The 15,148-nt window shown below is 38.5% G+C and overlaps 1 protein-coding gene across 3 annotated transcripts in view; it reads left to right on the forward strand.

The window, feature by feature from the left end:
* Window positions 1-15,148, forward strand: part of cadm2b (cell adhesion molecule 2b) — a 141,381-nt gene that overhangs the window by 77,933 nt on the left and 48,300 nt on the right. The window lies entirely within an intron of this gene.

The following is a 15,148-nucleotide window of genomic DNA, read 5'->3' on the forward strand; positions in this document are numbered from 1 at the left end:
ATGGATGTTTGTGAGAAGAGACGTTTCCTTGGATTTGCCTCTGTCAGCCAAGTGGCTGCTGTGTTGCCAGAACCCATGGTGTGCTTGTTGTCCAAGGAAAGTGAATTCCCACATAGCTTGCCTCAGAACCCGTCTAGGGACGGGATTCAATGTGGCTGCTGGCTCATTTCCAGCAGACACAGTCTCATCCACGCTGCTCCTTCCCGCCTACCCTCCTTTCTCACCCCGAGTTAATTTCAGCCACGTCTGGACTGCTCTTGTTTTGACTGGTCATTGCTAATTGATTAAAGATTTGCTCAGTATGTTATCAAAACTGTGACATTATGTAATCCCGTATCATTATAATTTGCAGCATCACACTTAACTAGTCTCATGGAGGTAGCGTCATACTAACTGCAACAAGGAGAGGATATGTGAAGTTAAAACATGTACAGCCCTTGTGTTTCTTACACAAAATGTGTTCAAATCATATCTGATCCATCACAATCTGCTTATAAGTATTCACAGAGATGCAAAAAAAGTTAATAACATTAAAAAAAGAAGGTAATCAAAGAAATTATTATTATTTTTAAGTTTGCTTCATTGGTGTATTTAAAAAAAAAAAAAAAAAAAAAAAGAAAATGTGCTGGACAGACTTTCTGATCAGGTGGCAGTGAGCAGTCCTGTCATGAGTAAAAAAAAAAAAAAAAAAAAAAAAAACATTATTGAACAAATACAGATTCAAAAAAATCACCTCAGATCCCAATCAAAATTATACTTCAGTAAATCATGTCCAAATCTGAACACAAAACAACTATACAGCCAAGGTGTCCCAACACAAACCCATATTTTCACACCACTACGTTGCAGTAACACTCATTTGATTATGTAAAATGTGCAGTTTTAATTGACGTTGACGAGTTCTCCTAACTTTCTGTACATGTTGTACCTTCACCCAGCTTCGTCTACACTGACAGACCTGTTATCAACCAATAGCTTATGGAAATACTGTATTATGCAGTTTTATTCAATTATAATAATATCAAAATAGATGGTTGCACTGTAACCATGACTAATGGATTTTAGACTGGGGCCCCAGTAGCTGTTAATTGCATTACTTAAGCTAATGCTGGAAAGCATTGACATGAATGACGCTATTAGTTTCATTAGGCTAATTTGTTGTGATGGTGCTGAGCAGCGGCATTTTAGCAACACGAAGAAATACAGAATACATGCAGAATTTAGAGATGCAGAGCAGTGACAGCTACTGACCATCTGAGCCGTGGTGTAATTAGTTCTCAGACATTGTGATAATGAGTTCGATTAAAACCGAATGAATGATTTCATGTATCCCAGGCTGACTTTCAACAACACCGGCCAACTGTCACAGCCTTAATGGGTCTAGGTATTAGTTTTAGCAATTATCGTTATTTGTATGACTAGCATCAGTAATAAAAAAGACAGATTGTAGTTAAGAAAAAAGTCGAGATGAGAAACATTTAACGAAGAGGGGTTTTCATAACATATTTCATTGTGGAGGACTCTTTTGCAGATACTTTCTGGGATGACCAAATATGGAGAAATGACTCTTTTTATGTTGGTTTTAAGATAAACCAAAGCTGAACCAAACCAAACTGAACTCAACGAAGCCAAACCAAAGGAGGAGCGTCTGCTCAGACACCTACAGATATAGGTTAGCAATCAATCCAGGCGTCAGCCATCACTAATAATGAACAATCAAGGAATCAGGTCTTGAGGCCTGAAAGCTGTTGAAAAAGGTTTGTCATTTGACACCAATATTGGCAAATGAACCACTGTTTTTCCTTTGAAATTAAATGGCATCAAACTACAACAATGCAATGAAATCTAAGCCTAAACACAAAATTAAAAAAAAAAAAAAAAAATGTGGTATATATAAAGCTCAACACTGGTGTAACAAATATGAACTTGCTCCAGCTTTGAACGCGCATTCATAACAATATTTTAATGGTTAATGGCAGGTTTTGGTTTTGGTTTTCCTTTTTTAAATTTTTTTTAACAGTAGCACTTTCAGTTCTGGCATTGATAGGAGAGACATTTCAAAAAATGTCCACATTTGCCTTCTTTCTAAAAGAAACCATCATTACACACGAAGTGTCAAAAACACGGTGTGAGGAAAAAAAGCAGCAAATGTAAGTTTAACGGCGGCCTGTACATTTTGCTGACGCATAAGTCAGTCTATTAAGCATTGCAAACATCTTTTGTTGCAAGATTAAAGGCATATCACCTACTATTTATTTTTACTTCTTAAAATGTATAACGTGCTTCCGGAGGTAACACACGAAATCTGTGAGATTTATTCCTTTTATGTTGTGTTGCTCAGGCGAAAAGAACCCAACCACCATGGACCCTATTTCTCTTTCTGTTTCTTCTTCCTGAGTCTTCTGGCCAGCTGCTGGTCCAGCTGCACCTGAACCTTGTTGCAGCCAGACGAGACTAGCTAATAGGTGTTATGGATCCAACCTGCCTCTTAATTTCTTCCAGCAGCAGCTATTGAAGGCTCTGCAAAGGGACTGCAAGCAGACACAAGATGAGGCAAATGATGAAGATGCCCTCCTTGCCAAATGTCTGCTGCCAAATCTGTTTCACTACCAAAAAAAAAAAGGGAGCAAAATTGTAGTTTTCTCAACTATTCATGGAACAGACTTTATGGTAACTTGACCTTTTTTTACAGTATACAAATACAGTTTCAGTTGTATGAGTTCATCTCTCCTGAGATGAGGGATTAGTTTATTCAGATTTACGAATCGTTGCCTGCATTCACACACGACAACTAAAAAGTATTGTTCTAGGACATAAAAAGCAAATACTCTTTCCTTGTCACTAGATGTAGATTTTTTTCCCTTAACACAAAAATCCTGTTCAGTCATTCCAGTACAATGCTGGCCACTAGATTTGTGAAATTTAAACTTTCCAAGAACAGACTTCACCTCTCATGTCAAATAATGAATCCATTTAAACATCAAACACGCGTGTCCTTACATTATGTTTTATCCGAAGTTCATTTTAAAAATTGGAAATGAGGTCTATCAGATTTAAATGGCATCTGCTGGTAAAGAACTGAGCAATGAATGCAATGGAAAGAAAAATTAGTTAAAAATGAATTAGGTATTTGACAGAAGATGTCCATTTGTCAAATTATTTTGAAATATCTTACATCACGGCCTTTCTCTCTCTGCTGGTTTGTTGTGCACACTTGTTCTACTGGAAGTCACAAGCAGAGTGCTCAGAGGAAAGATAAGAAATTGATGTTGTCTGATAAATATTTTCCCTCGGCTTGAGTTTTATATCCACCCCTACGACAGAAAACAAATAGAGAAAATGTAGCAGCGATGCGACATGTTTAATTGCTCTGTTACTGTGGTGGCTGGTCCATGAAAACAGAGCCCAGCAGAAAGAAAGAAAGAAAGAAAGTAGGAAAGAAATTCTGACTGAAGCAAATGCAGGGATTTGATTCCACTTTGCAGAGAGAATGCTCCTGGTCAAATGGTCAGCTTCTCTCTTGCCTCGAGCGCCTGTATGGCGATAGTACTGGTATCTGTAGTGGACAGGTTACCACTTGCATCGCTTAGCCCATTTCTGGGAGAGTCTCGGATTATCCCCCTGTAGTAGCAATGAATGACGCCTGGCCTTCATGCATCAATGCAACTTTGAAGCATGGTGACCAAGTACTCTTTGAAAATGACTCCGTTAAAATCCCCAAAGTGGAGTCACTCATGCCCTAGATAGTTGGTATTTTAAGAAGCAGCGAGGACTTGGAAGTTGTTATTTAGAGTAGGGCCCAACCAGGTTAACCCTCAAAAGACAGGCCTCATTACTGATGAATGAATGGACCCCAGCACTTAAGCTCCAATTATAAGGGTGGTGAAATTCCCAGGTAGCTCTTCTAGAGTTTCTGTGTAAAAGCAGGCTCACATCGGGATGCCAGGATTACTCCCTTGGTCAAGGGCAAGCCAACATCAGTGACTGAGAAGCACCCTTAGATTTAGCAGCAGAAAAGCTGGATTTATATTTTTAATAAAAGAGCTCTGTAACCTTGTTACAGTATAGTGCCTCACTTGCAAAAGTAAAGTCTTTTGGGAAAGATGGCACACAAGGCAGAGTAGGGTCGGAAACTCAAACTCTCATTAACAACAGTTTGAGGTCCCGATACTTAAAAGCAATACAACTTTCAATAAAATAAAAACAATGCCACTGTTCACTTTTCATGCCTTTGCTGTCATAAGTTTATTATATGTTAAATTATTTTATCCAATGGCAAATGACAAAGTCACTATTTGTCTGTAACGTTGGGTTAGATTTTGTTCTTGAACCACTGAAGAGTGCAAAGTGCCCCTCATTGTAACATCTCCATCACATCATCTTGTCATTCCTCAACAACTTTTCAATTCTGGCTAATGGAAAAAAAAAAAACAACCAACAACAATCGTTGCAGGTGATTTATGAAGCGTCTATTGCATTATCAAGGTGGACAGCTTTAAGGATGACACTTGTGCCAATGTGAACATATTCATCAAAGTGGATTATCTTTGTGGTTAGAAGTGCTCTCCAGAGATTGACCTTCTTAAGAATTCCATCATTGGGACATGGAACACAACTGTGAGTGTGTTTTGAAAGATAAGGGACTGATACAACAAGACGGCGTGTGCATCTCACATATAGTTACATATCAAACGCCACCATCCAGAGCATTTGTATGAATTATATTTTTTTTGAAGGGTCTGACACAGACGCCACTCTGCACTCTCTTTTTTTTTTCCCCAGACGTGAAATAACCTTGAGAACATCACCTCCTCCTCTTCATCTTTTCTCCTTTATCAGCTTTTCCTATTCTGAGACAAGAAAGGTGAAAGCAGAAGTAACAAGTCTCGCTCGTCAAAGTGAAGCTTGACCCCCCAGTCAATTATGCATTTAACATCATCCCACGCAGTTCCCATAAATAGCCAATTTTTTATTTTTTTTATTCTTGACGCAAAAACCGGTGATATAATTCATTAAAGTACAAAATGTATTCACGTCGCTCCCTCCCGCTGCTCGTCGAATCTCTTTTAAGATGCCGCTCCCGAGCATTAGGTCCGATTTTGAATTTACATAGTCCCCCGTGGAAAATATTGTTGAAACCACGGTGTCATTTTTACATTAAGTCTTTGTTCTTGCAGCCGTCCAGCAAATAAAGCAAACATCATACTGCAATCTTAGAGCCTATTCCAGACCACATTAACTTGCACTTCCTGTGCACCCCAAATATATGGTGTAAATCAGGTTTAAAGTAGGCACTTAGTGTTGAGGGAACAAGCCTATCCAGAACTGTATGGAATATTATCATTTTATCGAATCAAATGTGGAGATGTCAGCAAAACGTGTAGGTGTATCTCATTTCAACTGGTGATAATCCCCATTACCAACATTATTGTTCCACATCGATTGTAGAGTTGGGGTTTGTAATTACCCGCGTCCCCTGTGTTCTATGTGAAGATATGGAGTTTGACAGTGCCACCATTATGTTAGACTGGAACCAAAGGAAAGTACTGATGTGTTTGCCTTCCATTATCCTGGGGGTTGGCAGATAAAGACTTAGGAGGTTTGAGTTTTAGATTGCCTTAAGCAGGGGCCCTCATCTGCATGCACGGAGCTCCTGCAATGCATTGGTGAAGCCACATAATGTCAAGCAATTTTCTCTTACAAAAGGAAATTTGATTTGTAGTAAAGAATAACCTCATTGCGTTGCGTCCTGAACTACATACCATGCAAGCCATAAACGACCCGAAAGGTAATGCTGAGTGTCAATGGAGCTGCAGGTATTTTTTTGGTTGCCTCTCCCTTATCGTGAGGGGTTTTGTTATTGGTCGTGCAATTAAACAAAGTGTTTTGGCGTGTCTGGAGAGGGCAGCAAGTGCGTCTACTAGACAAAAAATAAGCGTGCGTCATTTCATGCACATTTGCAAGTCTGAATCCTTTATGTCGCCGCGTGGAAAACATCTTACAACCTGTGTCACAGAGGCAATTTTGTGTCGAATGGGCCATTGAAATCTTAAAAGGTTGTGCCTGAAGCAAAAACAAAGATTTGATTTAAGAGCCGTGCTAAAGTTTGAGGCAGCTACGGACAGAACGGCGGAGAGGAAAAACAAAACTAAAAGCGGCGTGATAAACATCACAGCCCAATGCCAAGCGTCGAGCTTCATTTTGATCAGCCTGTCTCCAGTCTGAAAACTATGACTCCTGTTCATGCCGGCGTGATTAATGACTGCTTACAAACTAATATTTCAAAACCGTGGTCATCAATTAAACAGGGGCAGGATTTCTACCTTAGCCGGGATTATAAACGCCTGCTTTGACAATGAGTCGTCATGGTTTAAGGTGGCATTTATACTGGCAGTTAGACTTAAAGTGCACTTTTTAATGCCTGCTGGGATAACTAGTGCGGTGCTGCTGTTTAAAAAGCCTCATTGCATAATGGGGGATTAATAACTTTATTTTAGCCTGGTGAATTTAGCATGAATGTTGCTGCTTAAGCTCTATTTTGCATCGCAATTAATTTTTTTTTTTTTTCGAAATAGTGATACGGTAAAACCGAAAGAGTAAGTATTGCTGTTAAAAAGGAGCGTTAAATGACCTTGGTGTGTCCTCATTTTATAATGGCTCTGCTCGGATGCGAGGAAATAAATGAAAGAAGATGGCAAAAAAAAAAAAAAAAAAAAAAAAAGCATACAATTCTGTGTCAATTTCGGTGTGGATAAGGTTTTACTGATATCCCCCCCATTACTGCGTAACAGGATTGTATGTTGCATTTACTTTTACAATATCAGTGTGACATGGAAAGATGAGTAGATCTTATTCAGCGCACAGTGGCTACACCCTCACACAGCTGTGTGAAATCAAGTTTTCTCAATTACTCCGCCTCGCCTTCCCTTGCTTGTGTTCCTCTAACTGGAGGGACACTCGCAGGCTTTTGTTACATGAAGTGCTTCAATTGAAACACAGTAGAGACAAGATGAGAAAATTGAAGAAGGAATTGGTTCGCGGCATCTTTAGGAGGCACAGTATGTGCGCCTGTAATGCTGCCTTTCACCGTGTCCACGAAGTGTGTTTAAATTGTAGTATTTTTATTGGGCCAGCGGCAGACGCGCACGGGGTCTGCAGGAGCATGCATAGCCCGGAGAAAGAAAAACATGCTTGTGCTGCTCTGGTGGGAGGTGCTGCTATTTATGGAGGAGTTAAAGGACCACTCTTTTTTTAATCAGGTATTTCATTTGGTATCACTGTTAAAAAGCTGAAGGCACTGACAGTTACAGCCTAACCTCAATTATTCACAAAACTCGAGGCACCAGTGCGGTGTGGCTGCTGAACTTTACTTGCAGCACCGTGACAAGTTCAATAGAGTGCACTCAGAAGCTTCTAATCCATCTCCTTTTTTTTTGTGGTGGGTTCAGCTATAAGTTAAATCCTCTCATAGATTTTTAACCACTCAGCTGTGGGACGCATAACCTTAGATACCATGTTAATCCAGCTATCAGTCAATCAAACTTTATTTATAGAGCAGTTTTCATGCAGATGCAGCCTAAAGTGCTTTATATAAAAACAAAACAATAGACACAAGAGCTATCCCCTTCACCCACATATGTATGTAAACAGACACACACACATACAGATTTAAAAACACTAGGAAACACGATCCCAACCTCACCATTTTGAAGTTAAGGAAACACTAAAGAGATAATAAATAATAAATTATAGTTTAGTAATTATCTAAAGGATAAAAATAAATAAAATTCAATCAAAAGCCACTAAAAAGGTAAAAATAATAAAATAAGTTAGTTAGTTAAAAGCCAGACTGAAATATAAAATGATATAATAAATTATATTCACTTAAAAACAGATTAAAAAGATAAAAATAATTTTAAAAAAGGAAAATACAGTAAAAGTCAGACTAAAAAAATATAAAATGATAAAATAAATAAAATTCAATAAATAACCAGACTAAAAACAATATAAAATTCAGTTGAAAAAGTAGATCTTAACTTTCCTCTTAACATCTCCTAAACCTGTACCACTGCTCTAAATACGTGAAGCATTAAAGCATCAGAATATTAACAGCCATTGAGATTATCTGTCGACTATTTAAACTCTTTCCCTCGAAACATCCCGGCTTTTATGTTATTCTAAAATGGATATTGCTTGACTGTGAAGTGCCTGCTGGTCAAAATATTCACTTTGAAGCCCAAAATTTCAATCACCTGTCGCTGGTGTTTGAGGGCCACCAACAAGCACAGCTTCCCAGAACAGCTATTAAAACGGCCCTGTGGTTCCATTTGTGGGCGTGCGGCTGTGAGCTGAATATGATGAAGTTCTTCCTTGTCAAAGGGTTACTTATGGCTATATTGTCCCAGGAGAGCTGGTTGTGTGACACTAGCAGAGGGAGAGCAGTGACCCCGGTGATGGCTAGCTGGGGGGCAAAGGGCAGCTTTCACTGCTCCAGAAGACAAAGCTCTGAGGGGGTTGGTTAAAGTAATCACCTCAGGGATCAGTAGCTGCTGCTTTGTTGCAAGTCTGCCGTCCCACTTCAGAAATGAGTCTGACGGGTAAATGAACACTTTATTCTGTCACACTCTATGCAAATACAGCTAACGAGGAGGCTGACTTCTCCAAATGTACGCCTCTGGTGGGTAAACTGGCCCAAGTCCCATCTCTCTACCTTATGTTTCTCCTTTTTGCATTGCTTTCTTATCTCAGTGTCACTGACATGCTATTATCCATTTTACTGTTCCATTCTGGTACATATTGGATTCATCCATCTGGTGCAGATTCCTTGTTTATTCTTCATTCATTCCTTTTCCCCCTCCCAACGTATTCTCCGCATGTCTCCACTGCAATTGTTATGTAAAATTAGATAGGTTGTATTTTGTTTTGCATTGCCCTTCTTTGGCCATCATTAAGAAAGATTATTTTAGGCACGGTTTGTGATATATCAGCATACATATGAACACTCTTTGATACTTCCTCGGGTCTTGTTAGCGCGCTTTTATCTTGAAAGCAACCTCTCATGTTATTTCAAGGGTTATTTTCTGAACCATTGTTATTTCGCCATTTTCCTATTTAGGTCACAAGGACAGATACAATTTCAAATATCACCGACGAGGCAGTGAAGCAGAACGCCATAGTAATGATCCATGAAACAAATCTACAGTATGCTAAACTGCAGCAAATTAACAATCCTGTACATGTTAAAAAAAAATGTTGGTGGGCAAAGGGTCATTACTGCAATGCAAAACATCTACAGTTCCTGCAATGCCTAACGTTTTATTGCCTTTAGTTAGTTAATGATCAGTTAAAGTCATCCAGAATTTATCAAGCATTTAGCACTGATCGCTCTCTTTAAAAAAAAAAAATGTATACCTACACCGTGTTCAGGGGTGTTAATTAGCATCTGCCCCCTGCGCGGTGCCTCTCCAGTCTGCCTCAGGATCACTAATAAAGAGCATTGTTCTTTATAATAATACTACGATAGGAGTGATTTAAGACAGCAATGTATAATTCTGCTTAAATTGAAAAGTCAGTGCATATTAATGGTATTGCTCTTTGATACAAGCTGTCATAGATAGATGACACTCTTAAAGGCTAATAACAAATTAGAGGTGCGAAACTGATAATCCGTTTGTTTACACTGTATCATCTCTTAAGCCTCTTTTTCTCTCATTTTCTTACAACTGTGTTTTTCAGAGAGCTAATCATTCTCATTACGCCTTGGTGAAGTATGTGAAAACCAGGTTTAATGTATTATATCACAATGAAGCCGGTAAATTATTCTAGTTATTTAGTCATATGAATGAAGGGTAGGTGGCAATATTTCTAATTGCTATAGATGTTGAATTTAATAAAAGTCCTCATGTATTTATCCAAGTGATAAGTGCATTAAAGTATGTTTCCATGTGCTCGGTTATTGATTTCCAGTGAAAGTCCTCTTAGGAAAGTCAAAGTGCTATACTATTCAGAAGGAATATATTGATATGCCTGCCGTGTGCGTGCAAACATTTCCAGTTCACAGCAAGGAGACTCTTATCATGGTGCCTGACTTTGTCAACACTGTTAAATTAAGAAGGACTCGGAGATTAATAACTTCCACATAAGGGGAAAATAGAAAGAGGTGCAGACTTGGAGGCTTAGGGAAAGATTAATGAGTGCCAAAAACAATACATTTTCCATTAGACGGTAGAATGGCATACATTACTTGTGTGATTTCCTTCAGTTTTCTCATCAGATAGAGGTTTGTTCAAGGATCACCCAGAAAAGACCTATTTTTATAGACAAACATTTTGTCCTTTCAGGACACTTCAGACTACCACTGACCTAAATTTAAGTCAGAAATAGTACTTTTTTTCCCACAGGGCTTTACTCCACCTTCAGCTATTGGCATGATGAGCAAAATGATCACTACTTTTATTGAACATTTGGCATGACTGTAAAAGAAATAAAAAAAAAAAAATGTGCAAAATTGGCCTTGTGAAGGTTGGCCGCAGAGAAAAAAGTGTCATGCATGATAACCCAATATGCAACACGCAGACAGAGTCGTGCTTCTCAACTCGCCTCCTGTGCAAACGTGTCATTATTGTTAGGATGGATGCCCAGAAGCATCAAATACCAGCACTGAATAACACAGCACTGATGGGCATATTGAATACAGATGCAACTTTGAGCAGCAGAAAGTTGATAAGAATCCAAAAATGAACCTTGACAACAAGAGAATCAAATGAGGTGCGCATTCTGTGAACAATGTCACTGGCACATCCAGTTGGAAAGTAACAGTGGCCTGTTAGGTGTTGGACATTGTCCATAATAGGCAGGATGTGTCTGCACACAGCACATTTGTAGAGCTGAGGTGGAAGGGTGGTAAGTAACTCTTACTTGTCAATGAGTTAAAAAAGTGCTTTTTCCAGCCATTTTCAACACAAGTCACTGCAGATTTAGATGGAGATTTTAAAGGGAAACCTTCTGTCCTGCTTCCCCAGTAGCCTTTTCTTCTAAAGCACCATTCATCTTAAAGCCAGACTAAAATCCTATGCTCCTTTCTGAGTGGAGTTTGCATGTTGTGCCTCTGTGTGCCTGCCTGGCTTCCTCCCACAGTTCAAGGACAAGAACGATGGTTGGAAAGGTTCCCTGGTGATACTTCATTGGCTGTAGGTATGAATGTCAATTGTTCTTTGTCTCTGTGTGTTGGCCCCATTATGGACTGGTGACTGTTCCTGGCTCTCATCTTATGGACTAGTTCCAGTTGGGAGGCACAGAATCACAAAAGACAGTTGTGATTGCTGGCAATACATAACTGTGTATACTCTTTATTCTTAAAAAAGCTAAAGAAAAGGTCTGTCCTGCGTAATGGTTTACATAACCCTTTAATAGTAGATTCTGATTCTATTATTCTACTTTAAGTTAACGGTTGGCTGGTGTGGTCCTGAAATTAATATAATAGTGTAAATGGTGTAGTTTTCTAGCTCAGTATGCTTCTGTGTTCCTGGGGAAATCCGATTTTAGCTTTAAATTAAACCTTATTCTTGAAAGACTTTAACCAGCAAGATCTTACACGAAGACCAACTGAGAGTTATCCTCCAGGGTTAGTCTTTTCTGTTGATGGTGATGTGTCCTTTGAATATGTATCATTAGGGGCCAGTAAGGTCTGCTATGAATATTTTGCATTCTTCAAAAGGTTTCTCAATAAATCTGCTGTGTTTCCATGACCTTATTTGTCCGTGCGTATGGTCATATTGTGCAGACATAAACCTGTCGGCACAGTCACATTGTAGGAGTGCACGGTAAACACACAAGAAAAGATGCCATGTATCACCTTCAAAGGGTTTTTGTCCCTTTGGTCTTCCCCATACTAGAGGTTGAACAACTTCAGATTCATTTAAGTCACCTTTTATATGGTGAAAGCCACACGGCAACAACATAAACACCATCAGTCTAACAAGCTCTCATCTCTACAATAACGTCCATCTCTCACATGGTGCATTCACTGACATCAAGGACAAAAAATGGAAATTACTACAACACAACCAAACTGAACATAAACACATGATCAATATTGTGTAGGTATGTTTAGCTTATATAAATCTGCCAGTAGCATTTAATAGTACTTCACAGCGTGATGTAAGACAGATAATATAGCTGGGCTAAAAAATTGTTGATGTGCAGTCTCCTTCTTTCTGTTAAGTAACTGACTGCTATTGAGAGTATGTATTTGATGAGCTGATGTATTTAGGACTTGCATACTTTGCATGTCACAGTGGAATGGGGTCCATCTTCAAGTGTCAAGTATTTCAACACACTCTGTGAACTGCTGGTAGTTTGCTGCAATGACCCATTTTGGTCCTCACCTGTCTTCTCGGAGGTGTCCGTGTCATTGGTGTCACGTGATCAGCGACTAGTTGACTTAAATTGTAATGGTACAGCAGTGAAGTTGAGTTGGTACAACCTACCTGTCCTACACTGTCCTATGGTTTGACCAAAGGAAATCTGAATGTGAAAGTTCAGTGCAGAATGGACTTGGATGGACTTCATGTGTTGATGATTTATTTTTAATTTACCCATTAAATCAAAGCTGCCCTATTAGTTTGAGTACAGTGACAATATCCTGACAAACAGTCTGGATTTAAAATGTATACACACTTCAGCACCTTTTATAAGGTTTCACACATTGCAAAACCATTGCTCTGTACCAGTATAACATCTAACATCTAATATTGTACCAGTACAAGATATAAGTTTGTGGGGGACCGGGAATTTTCTGTGTAAGGCACTTTGTATTATGTTTGGCACACTGTTCTACTCCTGATTAACATTCAGGGCTGATTTTAAAGTTTATACAGCGAGTCCTTCTCAAAATCTGTGACTCACAAACAAATCTAGTTTTAATCTGTTCTAGTCTAAAGCGTTTGGTAACAATGTTTTGTCCTCATTAAACAAAACTAAGCATCTCTACCTAAAAGACTTTCCTTTACATAACAACTGGAGTAGAAAAAAAGTGCTTGTCTCTTGGGTGATGATGAAAGGAAGTTGTTTACCAATCTGCCGTGTTGAATTGAGTAGCGTGTAATTTGCACTGAAGGTTAAAGTTGAACGTTATTGAGAAGAGTCATTTGCAGGCAGTCACACCGATTAACACCAAACTGAAAACAATTTACTGATTTTGTTGTGATCAACGATTTTAGAGCATGACTTTGTATTATGTGAGCTCATGATCCTTTATGACACATTACGTAGTGATAATAAGTGTTCTTGATCCAAGAAAGAGAAACATTTAAGATAATTACCCATGAAACTGTAATCCTATAGGTTTTCAAAAGTGGGGGCACACGTTGCAAAGAAAATGCATATTTTAGACTGTTAATATACAACTTCAGCTGTATTTTTGTCTTCCATGATGATAGATGCTCACATATAAACTTCACTCTAGAATGAAAATGCAAATGGATCGTAACTTGAGACAGGTTTGGACAAATGAAATTCAGCTGGTTGAACTGTGTTAAGATTGACATCTCAGAATAGCAAGGACTTGGTTTCACTTGGTTCTTTTGTGGTGAAATGCAGCAGATTGATTTGAACTTCAAATTGAACCCTATAGATTTTTTTTTTGTTGACCTATACTATACCACATGTATAACATGTGCTACTCAGATGGTTGTTTACTACTTGTAATTTCAGGAAATGTTTCATTATTCAAGACATTCCCAAGTGTTTCTGCTCAGAACCAAAAACCTGTAGTTTTCATGACTGGGGTGTCCTGTATATTTACCTGTTACCTATTATACCTATTAAAACAGCTGGGAGATCCACTGGCAAGCTCCGTTGACCTAAGCAGGCAAGGGCCACACAGATTCCAGCTGAAGCCACTGGGGCTTTTGGTGAAAAGGATCGTCAGGGGGAAAGATGGACATGCAAATTAGAAGTATTAGAAGCGGATGCATAATTTGGTTGCACAACCATAATTTGTATATCTCCCTGAGTGCACAGTGAGTTACCAACAAATTATAACCATTAAAATACCACCAAGTTTTACTTCAAAAAATCTTTTTTTGTCATGTTGAGACAGGCACTAGTGTATTTGGTGACATTTTGTGTAAAATCATATACAAACACCTACACATCAGGGACTAGAAGCAGAGAAATAATAACTTCCAAAGGAGTACACAAGCAACTTCTAAGTGATACACCTGGAACTTACAACAAGGTCATGAATTAATGATGATATCCTATATGCATTAATATTAGTCTCCGTAGGTTTTGCTTAGTCTTCCGGTCCTGAGGTGCATGATTATTATACAGCAGATAGACCACGGGACAGCATCCATCCCCTTGCACTTGATGAGTAATAAAGTGCAGAGGATCAATGAATATCTAGATTACTTATTTGACTGGCATTTAAAAAAAATGCAGACCATTCCATTATTCCTTATTAATCACCAAAACCGAATTATAGTTTACGTTGATAATTTGCAGGGATTTCCCACTAACCTCTTTTGTTCATATTATGATGATAAATAATTGGTTTTGATAAATGGGTAAAGTTAGTGTTTCATTGCCTACATCCATTAGATGCTGTAGTGAAGGTGTACTTTCGTAAGAAAAAAAGGAAAATATACCAACTTAAAAGGCATTCTGTTGTAAAGAAAAAAGAAAATATTTACAATTCTGTCTTATTTCAACATATGAACGTGGATGACATTTGCTTATAACTATTAAAAAATCATGCACTCTTTGCTGCTCTATTTATGAATCTGCTTTAACACCTAGAGTGAGCAGTGCCATTGGGTCGTAGCAGAACAGAAAATGTGAGATAATCTACAAAAACATAATTTATGTGTTAGATTTTTTATTTTTTTTTTGTTTGTTTGTTTATTGCACATTCTGTGGACCAGTAGCTACGCACTACATGCTCTGATGTTTTGGTGAAGAATCTGACAAACTCTCATCTCTACAATAACTTCAGTCTTTCACACAGTGCATTCACTGACATCAAGGACAAAAAAAACACATCTACAAACATCTGCTCTGATGTTTTGGTGAAGAACTGGACAAACTCTTATCTCTACAATAACTTCCGTCTTTCACATGGTGCATTCACTGACATTTGACTAAG

This window comes from Mugil cephalus, chromosome 9, assembly GCF_022458985.1.
Source record: "Mugil cephalus isolate CIBA_MC_2020 chromosome 9, CIBA_Mcephalus_1.1, whole genome shotgun sequence".
Classification (NCBI taxonomy): Eukaryota; Metazoa; Chordata; class Actinopteri; order Mugiliformes; family Mugilidae; genus Mugil; species Mugil cephalus.